Source organism: Python bivittatus, unplaced genomic scaffold, assembly GCF_059951505.1.
Source record: "Python bivittatus isolate LINGU-HERP-01145 unplaced genomic scaffold, Pbiv_v1 ctg000610_np1212, whole genome shotgun sequence".
Lineage (NCBI taxonomy): Eukaryota > Metazoa > Chordata > Lepidosauria > Squamata > Pythonidae > Python > Python bivittatus.
The window spans coordinates 41,904,417-41,918,523 of record NW_028277088.1 but is presented as its reverse complement, the minus strand read 5'-3'; positions in this window follow the sequence as shown (position 1 = coordinate 41,918,523).

Below are 14,107 nucleotides of genomic sequence, written 5' to 3'. Positions count from 1 at the left end.
GCCTGCCTGATTTCTGTCTCTCTTAGCTGACCAGTAATAACTGCCTTGGATCTAGCCGCCTTCAATCTAGTTGTGTGAAGCTTCTAAGTAAAAGACAATGGATCTGACCAGAATGGCCTCTTCTTCACTTGCATTTGGATTATATTAGATTATATTACTGTAGTTGACTGCACACAGGTACTACTGAAGGCAGTAGGACTTCAATTGTCTTTAATCTTCAGGTTCCTTATTCAAAATAGTCATGTTTGGGGATTCAGTAAAATATGCTTTTGTATGGTTGCTGTCTTCTGATTTTCTTTACCTGTCCAATGGAAAAAAGTTTGGGTAAAAATAAGTCATTTAAGGTGAATGGCTTAGTATATTTTGATCGTACACTCCTTTTGCTGTTAACAGAGGCTCTCTCCTCACACAGATTTGCATTTAAATGCATGGATATTTATAGTACAATCCCATGTCTCTCTACTTAAATGTAAGTCCCATTGAATTCAGTGGGGCTTATCCTAGATAAAATTATAGTTTTAGTTTGGTGCTCAGCCTCCAAGCCTTTTTTATCTTCATCTGTCATTTGTTCTTAAACATACTACTTTTATAGCCGGCATGAAGTTAGCAGGAACCCTTGGGAGTTAGTGAGAAAACTTTTTAAAGACGATTTCCTTCCTAAATATGGTATTATGTGAATCAGAGGTCACGGTGCACGGATGCGATTGCAAAAAACCTGAGATGCATGCTGCAGAACAAGATGTAAAACAAACAAACGTAGTGTTTGGCTGCTCCTGATTTCCCTATGGCCTCCTTCTGATTGGACTCCTACGGAGCATTTTTCTTGATAGTTGTATGTAAAAGGAAAATGGAGTTCCTGTACCTTACTTTCCCCTTCAGTTGATAAGTATACTTCCTTACCTTAGTAGAAATTCAATATCAGAGCACTAAAAAATAGTCTAGACAAATAATATTAAGATACATCTAGTTCAAATGGACTCAGATCAGGTCAGATCGGAAGCTAAATCTGTACTTGTTCAATAAAAAGAATAATAGCAGAGATGAGAAAACCTTTTGGTGAGCTGGTATAATTTAAGGGGCTTAAGGTCAGTATGTCAGGGCCTGCATGAATTACAAGGGCCACGATGCCATCATTCTTTGCCAGGGAATGTGTTTCCTAACAAGGTTCCACAATAGCAGTTTGAAAATAACTTTTAAAAAAGCTACTTCACTGGGATGGAGATTGCTTTTTCTAAATCATGAATCAGGAGGAGTCTGGTAGTACCTTTTCACACATTTTAATAAAAGGCATACGCTTTTGTGAGCCACAACTCACTATGTCAGCTGCATGAAGTAACTAAATGGATGTGGGTTTTAAATTGAGATGAGAAGGGAAGGAAAGACTGTGTGGTTATTAATGGACACAAGTTTGACATCTGGACTTAAAACAAAGTAATATCAGAGCATTTCAATCTCCTAAGACACTCTATGGCAGATCTCAAAGTCACCATTTTGGAAAAAAACACTTCAGCACAACTGAGTGAAAGATTGCTGAACTCCCATATATCAAAAGATTTCAGGTTCTCTCAAATGGTTTCAACAAACACAATTTTTTAGCACATTACAGCTGTTAATAACCTGCATTTGTGTAATCACACTGTCTTTCCCTCCTTTCTCATCCCAACTGAAATCCTACATCAGTTTAGCCACTCTGTGTATCTGATGAAATGAGCTATAACTAACCAAAGTTTAAGTTTTTTAATAAAATGTGTTAGTCTGAAAAGCTGCTACCAGACTCTTTTTGATTTTTGGCTACCAGAGACTAGCATGGCTCTTTTCCTACAATGGCCTAAATCATTTTGCTCTTATACATCTTCCATACATGTTAATTCAAAACATATTTGGCCAAATTAGATAAAACCAGCAGCTGCTGTTAGCAGTAACCATTATGAATATGCATATGTTTGGAGGGCTACAAGTTGCCTACTCAGGTTTAAAAGGAATTCTAAATCACATGTAGACTGTGTTCTCACAACACATTAAGCCAGAAATTAGCCAATAGGCTACAGTCCTGTTTGAAGTTATTACTCATGAATAATGGAAATAGTCACCAAAGATTACACATCTGGGGATAGAAAGAGAGATTCTTGTCTGAAAATATCTGTAGTATAGTAAGATCTATGATCTGATCAACTCAAAAGTTGAAATTTGAGCTTATCCTAGATTTTAGATCTGAACATACTTGACTAAGGAAAATGTAGTATGGAGTTGTTTTCTACAAATTAGGTACACCTGCTGTTCTTCCTTGGTATAATTTTGTGGACAAGTTGGAACACTTCCAGATAAAAAGCTAAAAGGGCGAGGAAAGGTGTGTCTTTTAAGAAGTATAACTTGATCCACAAACTAATTACAAACAATCCTTTTGGTCCTTCAATCTTAGTAATATTCAGTGGCTAAGTGTTTCAGTGTTCTTGGCAAATTTTCTGGGGTTCCAGTCTCTCTCTTTTTTGCAGACACACAAGAACACTGTCAGTGTATAGGACTCAAACAGGCTTTTCTTTCCTGCAAATGTGTGGCATTTCATATCATATCATATCCCATTTCATTCATTCCATCAATAAGCATATTTACAGTATGGTGTTACTGGGTTTAATTGTAGTGTTTTCCAAAATCCAGTTTTGCTTGCCAGTTTTCCAAACCCAAAGCATTCCATTTTGTACAAACTGTATTTTCTGAGTGTAATTTGCAGGGAGAAACTGCCCAGCAATGCTGTAGGTCTGAGTAGGCCCAAGGCAAGGGGTCTTCCAGCAGAGGTAGGTAGAGGATCCCTTGGCCCTGCTGGGTATCATAGTTCCAACCTACCTACCTAACCTTGTTCTACTACTCCGCTTTTTAAAAACTAGGCTGATACAAAAGCTTGAGTTCTTCCTTTCACCAGAACATACCTTACTGCCATTAATCTACTATCTATGTGCTACATGCTATAATTTGATCCAGATGGTGTCATTGCTCCTATACATGCCATAAATATAAGAAATGAATGAAAGAATTGCATAACACTAGTGTAATCTTCCAAATGAGCATATTTCCTTACCTAATTATAAATTACAACATTAGAGTAATTATGGTATTTCAGAAGAAATTCTATCTGACATAATCTGCTATTATACAGATCGATAATAAATCAGAATTGTATATTTTACAAGCAATCTCTTTGCAATATTATAACACTGGTTCTATACAGTATAAATCAGCTTTTCATAGTCTTGTACCTTCCAGATGTATTTAGGAACCAACTCCAGAACTTCCAGTCTGGAAATGCTCAGAATTATAGCACCAACACATCTGGAGTCTGCCAGATTGGAGAACAATGATGTAGTTTTTTGTGCAGGAGGCTTTCTACAAATCCACTTACGCTACATTGTTTTCCTGATAGATGGTTTTTATATACAAAATGTCGGTTAATGTTTCTTGGCATTTCGTGGCTCTCTTAAATAATACACACTTAAGGTCTTAGAATTCAACTACTTTAAAAGATGCTTTTAATTCCCAGAAAAGAAGGAGGAGAAAGAAGAAGAAATATGAGTTTACATAGATTGTCATAGAAATATTTGTTTTTGATGTTGCTCTATGTAGTCAAGATACATGCTATTACTCATGCAGAAAAGGAGCCAAGACTTAAAAATATACAAAAGAGAAACAAGGGAAGGAAGGACAGAGCCTCAAGGCAGTTCAGTGATGAGTGAGTGTGCATTCAGTGTCTAATTATTATCTGACCGTTTGGAGAGTGAGAGACCAGAAGACAGGAAAGAGGAATAAAATAAAATAGCAAGTTGATCTAAGACATTAATAACAGAGAACAAATCAAACCCAAAAGCTTTTAACCTCAGAGACTCATGGATGCTGGACCATCTTACCTGTCACCTAAATCCACCCCCTTCTCCAAATCATATAGCAAGATAATCCAGAGTAATCCACCAACAGGATAAAATAATGCAAAAGCAACAGGCAAAAGAAAAAAATCATGCTTCCCCTTATTTATTATAGATTTCAGTTTTCCTTCTACTTGTCATATTTACACAAAAGATTTCAAAAATACAAGGGAAAAAAGCAGCACATACAGTTACGGAATTGGCCAACTGCTTCTAGTGTAGAAGCACAATCTCAGAAAAATAGCTGAGTTTAAGTCTGTGCATTTAGTACAATTTTCATGCTCACTCTCAAACAGCAAATATCATTCTTTGTCTTTTTCTGGCTTCTGAGAGCATCCCAGCTCTTCACAGGTATATCTCTGTGTGTGTTTATCAAAACAAGAAAAAGCATTTAGTTTATTTTTAAATGAATCTGTCTGCTTTATTGCCTGTGAGATTTCACACTTTTATGTTAGGTTCTTAAAGGTGTAAAGTGGGCCCTTTTCAGTGATTGCACTTCTTTTTCATATGTGTTATTGCAGGGGGAGGAATGGGGTGGGTTCCCCCCAAGGACTTCTCCATAACTTTTTGTATTACATCATCTGTTCTGCAATACAGGCATTTCCACATTACAGGAACAAAAGTGTATATCTTTTGGGGGGGGAAAAACGCAATATTGTGGCTGCGATCATATGACCCAGCTAATGCAGTCAGCAACTATGCTGCATAAGTACTGAGATCTGGCAGTATATGATTATCAAAGCCCTAGTCAAATGGGGGATGTTCATTTCCAGTCCTCTACCTGCTACAAAAATAGCTAAGATGTACTGTTTCATGTTTTGGAAAAAATAAAATTTTGCAGTTCTTCCCCCCCCCCACAAATTCTCTGGTGCCCTAAACGAGGTCAGCACTAGTAAAGACAAAGGAGTTTTACCCAGCCACACTCTTTCTGCCCTACTTTATTGTCCCTTGTTGGCTGTACAGGGAAAATGAAGAGGAAAGAGTTGTAGAGAAGACCCACTTGAGGGGTTGGATGGGAGTGTGGGTCACTCTAGGACTTCATCTCTGTGCCAGTAGCTGGAAGAAGGAGTTAATTCTCAACTCTTATGTTCATGTGATATGGTTGATAGTGTTAGGTTAGTTTAGCCCCAACAGCCCCAAAGTTGTTGCAGGTTAAAACTAACCGCTCTCTAATCTTAGTGCTCACTGAATTTATTTGTTAACAGAGCACACTAACCATCCCCCACCTGATCCAGTGAAATGTTGTGTACAGACAGGACTTATATGTCTTATACAGTACTGGTTGTGGATATACATGATCCTCTTCAGATAAAGTCTCTCTAAGTTGAACTTAACTTTTGGTGACTTCATAGAGTTGTCCATGCAATTTTTGTGACAGCAACAGTACAGAAGAGTGTTGTCATTGAAGGAGAAAAATGCCCCACAACCCAATTTGTGAGTGGAGACCACACAGTCTGCTTGAGCCAAGTTTAGGTGAACAGTGCTGGGGAGAGACCACCAGGTTCTGCCCACTTAAGAAGGGTTCAAACATCCTTTATATAATTGTATAATACATGTTGACCAGTAATGACACCAAATGCCAGTCATCTTATTTTTGATAACATGGGTTAGGTTTTCTATTTATAGTGAGATAAGCAGAATAATTTTATTTATTTATTTATATTGCAAATTTGGCACCGCCCATCTCACTGCAGAGTGACTCTGGGTGGTTTACAGTAAAAACAGAACAAACATTAATTAAAATAGATAAATATTAATTAATTAATTAAAATGTGCAAGAAAACAAACTTCCTATGTAATACTTCCAAGAGGCTGATGTTAATTAGGTGTTAATAAACTCAGGGAGCGTCTTCAAGGCACCAGCCATCCCCAGGGTCGGTTGTATCTTTCCTTGCCCCATGCAAGTTGGCAGAGCCAAGTCTTCAATTCCCTCTGGAAAATTGGGAGGGTAGGGGTCCACCTCACCTCTAGGGGGAGAGTATTCCATAGGGCAGGGGCAACGGCAGAGAATAAAATGGAGGTTGGCATGAGTCAGTTTTTGTGGTTAGTTACTTCCTAGTTCTAATATAAAAATACAAGTGCTGATTTAAGATAACGCATGAGCCAGTATCTGCAAATGCCTAAGTAAGCTATTAAGGAGGCTACTTGAATTCAGAGGCCTTGGTCATTTGGAGATCTTGGTTCAGGTATTTGTTTTACTCCCTTCACTGTTGCATTCTTCAGGGATGGTTTTTGACCTCCCGGTCTAGCTTATAGTATACCTTTCACATCTCCTTCCCATGTACTCATCAGTCCTGACTCTGCTTCTGAATCCAGATAATGCCAGGTGTGCCATCTGCTATGGCCCTTGATATTCAGTTCCTAATGCATAAAGGGAACTGGCCTTGCTCCATCTTGTCACATCCTTGTTATATGGTATAACCATTCTCTGTGCATGGGAACTGATTATCTTTAGTGGAGTCATCCCTACTTTATTATAATTCTGATTGGGCAGATGATAAATCAGGAGTTGTCCGCCTTGCATTCTCCACTAGGTATAATGGGAATTGAAGTCCAAAACATTTGGAGGAAGCTAGGTTGTGTATCCTAAATCATACACATTCAGTATTTAAAGCCCACAATTAAAATAATCTTTAAACTTAAAGAAAAAAAAAATAGAAACCAAAAGAAAAGATAGGGATAAAAAACTACCTTATATAGTAAATGTATCAATAATCACTGGTTTACTAATAAATACCATAATTAATATAATCAATACAAATTATTATTGTAAAATCTCACAAAATCTCTGCCATACAGTAGTAATACACATTGCTTCATCCTTTGATCAGTGGAAAATATTGCCTTTTCCAAAACAGATAGCTCACACATTTCCGTGAAAAATATGGGTTGAAAAATGGCATATCTGGAAGGGTGAGAGATTTCTGAGAAGGGCTGGAGAAGATACAGGGTAGATTTCCCCCCTTGTATCTCAAGAGGATGCTGTTCCATAGCAACTTCATGCCACCAGGTCTTCAGTTTTGCTCAACATGGCGATGGATAATGCAAAATGGGGCAGGTAGAATTATTAACAGGTGCACAATACTGAGATATGATTCTTGGGTGGAAAGGAAAATAAGGAAACATTTCCTGATGGTAAGGCTTGTACAACAGTGGAACAGTCAACACTTTCTGCCTATGGAAGTTGTAGGTTCTCCATCTCTGGAGGTTTTGAAGAAGGGGGTGGTTAGCCGCTTCTCAAGGATGGCGTAACTGGTTTTCCTGCATGCTGCAGCAGTTTACACGGGATAATCTTTGTGGCCCCTTCCACCTCCACAATTTTATGATTCTGTGAAACACAGGGAGTAGTTGCCAGTTGCTTTCCTGGCACAATTTAATGTATTTATTATAAACTCTAAATGACTTAGAGTTTCACTATCTAAAGAATTGCTGATTTTGGTATAAATTTAGGTCCAGGTAGTAAGATCTACACTTCTTAAAGTCACTCCTTTACTGAGGAGGGCTGCAGAAGATGTAGGTACAGGGTAGATTTCACTCCAATTTCATAATACTTTTTGTCAGGTGTGTACAAGATGGCCTTCTCCTGCATAAGGCACAAGCTACTGGCACACATGCCTTTGAGACTGACAGTTGACTTCTACTCTTTTCATCTTAGGAAATGAGTCGAGACCCTCTGACATTGTTTAATCACAATTTTTGCTACTGCTCTATTTTGTTTTGCTTTGTCTGTAGGTACCTTGACTACCCTCTGCAAGGAAAGGCAGGATGCAAATGGAAATAATATAAACAACTGATTCCAGTTGCTTTGCTTGCTGAACTTTTTGTCTGCCTATTAGAAGGCAAAGGGTTAAGAACTTACTAGAAAAAAGGAAGCTGTTAAACAAGCACATAAATGTTGACTTAACCAAGAGCTGAGTCTTAACTGAGATCTCTGTATGGAATCTAGTTGGCATCTTTAGGGATCTGTAAGCATTCAAGTCAAGCTCAAACATCAGCTCCTTCTTTTTGTTTGGTTATTTATTTCAAGTCCTGCTTACCGCCAGGCTTTCTTAATCCTCTGGAGATATTAGCAGAAGGAGATGGGAAGAGAAAGCTAATATATACTTAGCTGTGATTTTCTGGACAAACAACAGGACAAATCAGAGGCATTGTATCTATTTCAATAGAGGTTTGTTCTGCTACTACAACCAAGAGGGCTGTGGGAAATGAGGGAGGAAACACCGATGTTGCCAATGAAAGAATGTCACAGTTTGAAACCGATATAATTAAGCAAAAGGCAGGGAAGTGTTTTAGAAATAGGAGGACCATCTGCTTACAAAGCCTGCCAAAAATTGAATTGTGACAATTTTGTCAATTATCGTGATGAAATATAATCAGGGTGTCATTATGCCTGAAATCCCTGAAGAGAATCTGCTCTTCTAGACGGTTGGTGTCCCCCTTCTCACCCCACCCCCTATTTAGCAACTCAATGGAAATTTTGCCTGAACAAAAAGCCCTGGAAATTTGGCAAGGCTACAAGATATTGAAACACTAAGCTCACTGTATGGCATTTAAGCTGCTGTCTTCTGGGTGAGTTGCTGTTCTGCAGAGATCGCACGCAACAGAAATGGTTATTTTATAATAGGGTTTTAGGGCAACCAGATTTGGGCTGCAAAAATCCAAAAGGCACTTAGATGGCAGCCAAGGGAAACATAAAATTCTCACTCTTGGCTGCCATCTTCTAGTTGCTTGGTTTTCTGTAGTCCAGATCTAATAACCCAAACAGGATTAAAACTCAGCACCAATGCTCTCTGAGGCCTCATCATTACAAATATCTAAGTCCTGGCAGCCTGGGGCCTTGAGACATGTTACCTTCAGCATTATTCTATGTGCAGCCCTTGGCTGAACATTGATCAGATTAGGAAGCCTAGCACTTAGTTCAGAGCTATAGCATGGAGTGGCCAAAGGGAGGGGAGAGGTGAGAATGGCGGAACAAATGGGATGGGAGAAGCTTTTGGCAAGTGACCAGTTTAATATTTGGTAAGAGCAATCTGTTTATCTTCTAATAGTGGAGTCCATGGTGCTCTCTGAGCTTGGTTGTTTGCTTGCAGGCATTTCATTACCCAACTAGGTAACATCATCAGAGCACTGATGATGTTACCTAGTCAGGTAACAAAATGTCTGTAAGAAAACAACTAAGCTCAGAGAGCACCAAGGACTCCACAATTCAACACTGAGCTACATATATTCTCTTCTATTTGTATCTTATAACACTTTGCTGGGCAGGAAGAAAGAGGGAGATGGGGGGAGAAAGGAAAGAAGGAAGGAAGGAAGAAGGAAGGGATAGCCACTTTGGTCTTCAGTCTTGCCTCTGTGAAGATGCACTCTGGATAAATAGCCACCAAAAGAATGAAAGTGTTGATGGAGAATTGGAATCAGGAAGTTTGTACACAATGGAAAAATATTTGAGAAACAGTACAAAATGGGTTTTTGGACTTTTTTTAAAAAAATGTACTTGAGTTACCATTCGCCACAGTGAATTCTCTCACCCAGGAGCACTGAGAGTTAGAAAGTGATATTCATTCAAAACCATTACATAATGGAATTTTCTCTGTCAATATGTGTGTAACTGTACATACTGTATAATCCTTGTTAGCGACTACCCCGGTCAGTGACTGTTTGCAGTTATGCAGTGATGAAAAAGTAACTTTGTGACCAATTCTTGTATTTACGACCTTCACAGGTCTGTAAACCAAAGGAAAGCTGAAGTAAAATCGTAAGCACAGTTGCAGTTTCACTTAGTGACTGCTTCATTTAATGACCAAGTTGCCGGTCCCAGTTGTGGTCCCTAAATGAGGACTACCTGTATCTGTCTATTTATTTAGCTAACTAAATACCAGCTCCAGTTGTTTTAAAAGCAAAGACTAGGGAAATTGTAACCATCAGATGACCAACAGTTTAGTTTTGTTACCCTACAATAGCCCTCCTTTGTAGATTTTCAGCAGTTAAAGATACAGTGAGGACAGTATGTATCCTAATTGTGCAAAAATTTATCTTCCAATTTCCTGAAAGTTTTCCTTCCCATGAAAGAGGCTTTTGATTTTGCACCTCATTTTCAAAGTACATTAGAATTCCTTTACAACTTCTCTTTAGTGATTATTTTTAGGCCTTACTCTATTGCTGCAAGGTAGCAGGGATGTTAGGAAGTTATGTTTTGATTGAATATTTAACCACAACTTTGCAACTTCTCTGACTGGCTTCGTATCCTGATGTGAGAAGATCCCACTGGAGACTTTTATGTGTTTTATTGAAGTGCAGGAAACCAGGCTGTGTATGACTGGAGCAATTATTATATCATGAAGGACCAGATATAGGTATTCCTCATTGAACAACCATTCATTCAGCAACCATTCAAAGTTACAACAGCACTGAACGAGGGGGACTTACGATGGGTCCTCATAGTTGTGGCTATTGCAGTGTCCCCACAGTCATGTGACTGTGATTCTGGCGCTGGGCAACCAGCTCCCAATTATGATGGTCGCAGCATTCCGTGGTCACGTGATCACCATTTGTGGTAAGCAAAGTCAATGGGGAAGTTGGCAGGTCACAAATGGTGATCATGTGACTGTGGGACATGGCAATAGTGTGGGATTTGCCTAATGATGGCAACTGGGACTGCCACAACTGCCATCATAAGTAAGCACAGCAACGTGACGTTGGGCTTTATGACTGTGTCGCTTAGCAACAGAGGTGCCGGTCCCGATTACCCTCATTAAGCAAGGACTACCTGTACTTTCACCTTGTTACAAGGCTATATATAAAGCTTTACATCCCAAACACGTGAATCTCCCTGAAATGTTTATCTTCTTTGAAATTCTAACATAATTTCTTTGCTGAGGGTCAAAAAAAGTCAAGATGGCTGCACATACATGTAAAAAAGAGGCAGGCATGGATTACTGCTTGACATTTTTAGGCCTCTTATTTATTTCCCATGAAGTGGAATAAGAATTCTTTTAAAAACTGCAGAAGAAAATTTTACGCAGCACTCAGAGATGACTGTATTTACCTAAAATGGAGAGAAGTATTTTCCAAATAATTTGCTTTAAATTAGAGGAATCATATTAGAATTAATTTGCAGAGAATGTGATAATGAAGGTCGATGAATAACATTTTTCTCTTTTGGGTGGGTAGGGTGATCATCTTAAATTCAGATCTTCTTCCTTTTGGGTTAATGTAATACCTGATCTAGTGTCAGCTTCATGTAAATAAAAAACTCCGGTACTGGCCGCAGATCTTTGAAATCTATTTTTTTCAATATTCCACAAGTTTTTAATTCTTATGGCTGAAAGTTTGTAATCAATGATGAATGAATTTCAGAAGATAAGTAAGTTGGGAGATTAAATCTCAGGAACCAGAATTGTGTTGATATAATTCTTTATCATCCTGTTGACAAGCAAAAGCAGAAAAACATGTAGATCTGTTTAATCCTAATAATTTATACAATCAACAGACATCAGTTTAGGTTAATTTTGTATACAAGTGTAATAAATTTTTCAACCACAGCAAAAGAAATAGACTCAGCTTTGAATGCTATCTGTTTATAATGCATAACAACGTTTAATGGCAAATTTCTAGGTATGTCAGTGATCAGAAGTAAGCTCCATGAATTCAGTTTCACTTCTCAAAGAGTGCACTACATTCTCTACAATATGCTGCTTCCCATCTTCCACTAAATCACTGTGGGCAGTCAGAGGTACAGTATATAATTGAAATGAGGAATTCAGTTTCCCTCACTGAAGTCATTCTCCTTTAAATTCTTTCCTGCCCAACTGATTCAAGATGGGGAGTGGGGAGAAAGAGACAAAGTGATCTCGCTTTAAAATAGATTTTTATTACATTACAACATCAATCTCTGTCTCCCTGATAACAATGTGATATGACATTAAAATAGTTTTAATGGACAAAAAGGCCTGAACATTTATATCATAATTTTAAAAAAAGAATTGCTGGAAGGTCCACTACTGTGCCTTGTTGAAAAAAGCTACCAAATGTCGATAAGCAATTCATACCAGTAAACCTGCTGCAAATCTGGTGTAGATTTACCTTTAAATTCTACATACCTAAATTGCAATTGCATTAATATCATATATTAAGCCTAAACCAACCAAATGATGTAGGGTATTATGCAAACCCAGCCGTTTTGCTTTGTAAACTATAGCTTATAACTTACTATGATTGTGAACCTAATAACTAATAAATCATCATTAAGTACTCTATGGCTTAGCATAATGTAAGAAGACAGCCAATGAGACACATTTGTGTGTTTGAGGTTTGTGCATGTACATTATTAAAGCAATCTGCTGTTTTTAAGCTGCTAAGGCAGCAATTTTTATTGCTAAGAAAAAGCTTGTACAAAAGGTACTCAACTAAACAGGCTTATCTCCTTAGGCCATAAAATCCCAGTTTGTGAGTCAGTGTCCTCCCCTCTTTTAAAATGATAATTATATCTTTAATAAAGTAAATCCAATGCAGTCAAGTTGATGGACAACGTGCAAACAGAAGTGATGTTAGAAGAACAGTGGGTGTGCTGGAATGGCAGCTAGCAAGTGGGGTGGAGAGTGTGTAGGAAGAAGGCATGCAGGAAATCAATAATGAGATTTATTTACATCTGGAATTAACTCTACAGCACAGTAGATTTTAAAAATCACTACTTGCTCTACAGTAGCGGTTCTAGTGGCTTCCTTTTCCAGAATTTTTGGCAGGGCTAGTTCCAAGTTTAAGGAAGCACTAGGAAAGAGAAGAGGATGACCAGCAGCAAGATGGACGGATGCAGCTACAGTGGTGATGAGTGTACCATTGAGAGACCCAATAGAACATGTTAGGGATAGATCGTCATGGAGAAAATCTATCTATGTGAGCGCTAGGAGTCGAAAATGACTTGATGGCACATAATCAATAATCAGTCAAACAAAGTTAATGCTGCAGTTAGCGCTGGATTTCTGGAAGCAGATGATTTAAAATTCCCATAATAGTTCTCCCAAATTAGATGTGCCACAGGGGATTGTGGGAAATTCATGACAATAGCCCAAGTTGCTGAATGTGAGTGGGCTGAAGTAAGTATCAATGTAGTTCTGAGGTCTGCCAAGTTCAGGAAACACAATCACCCCTCAAGGCTGATTTGTGGTCTAGTTCTTGTGTTGGTATAAGGTGGAATCGTATGATTGGCTAGCACCAATATTGGAGAAGTAAGCCATATTTTTCTGTTAGTATTTTCTCATCCAGTGAATATTCCTTCACATACTTGTGTTGATGGAGCATGAGAAAAGTGGAAAAACATAGGGGAGGTTGCTAAACAATTATTCTCTGCCCTCCCATCCCACTGTTCAATAACCAAGGAAAGTTATAAACAATCTTTTCAAAGGGATCTGCCCCATTTGTTCAGAATTTCTTGATATTGGTTCTCCATCCGTTTCTTCCAGGATACAAAAAATTCCCCCACCTCAGAGAACCATCATCCTCTTTGTAGCTATCAAGACCTTCTAAAGCAGATTTGCCTCCTTGGAGGGCTCACTTTTATTTTATGTCACATCCAGGAAGTTTATTCTCAGTACCTCATTTCACTGTATTAGTTCCATCAGTTCCTTCACCCAACCAGCTAGTTTGCAATGGGATTACTGAGCTGTGTTTTTAGTAAAAAAAAAAAAAAGTTCAGAGAAAGAAAACAGACTGGTAGCAAGGAAAGGGATTTTTGAGAGAAGTAGGATGAGACCCACAAGAAACTATGTATGCTCAGGTGAAAAGGACCTGCAAGGACATTAATCGAATGGCTGGCATTCTGCTGAGATAAGTGGCTAGACTATTGCACTACCAATTACAAGAGTAATAAATAGTACAGATAATACAACAGTCATTCAGGTCTGAGTTATCCTGGGACAGCATCTAAGTAACCTGGATAGGATCATGAGCCTGCCCAATGGAAAAGTTCGTTAATTCCACCTTTCTGTCTCCAGAAGGATATAGAAAGGACATGGAGGAAGGTGCAAACACATGGGTGCCCACTTGGGTCTGTCGGGATTTGGCAGGCATTTTAGGACTGATAAGCTGCCCGTAGAAAACCACCACAGCGCCCCTCTTCCTGGTTGGGTCGTCTCATATCCACACTAGGAGGAAATCTAAGTGCAAGGAGTCAAAATGGGGTGCGGGGGACAGCCTTGGGC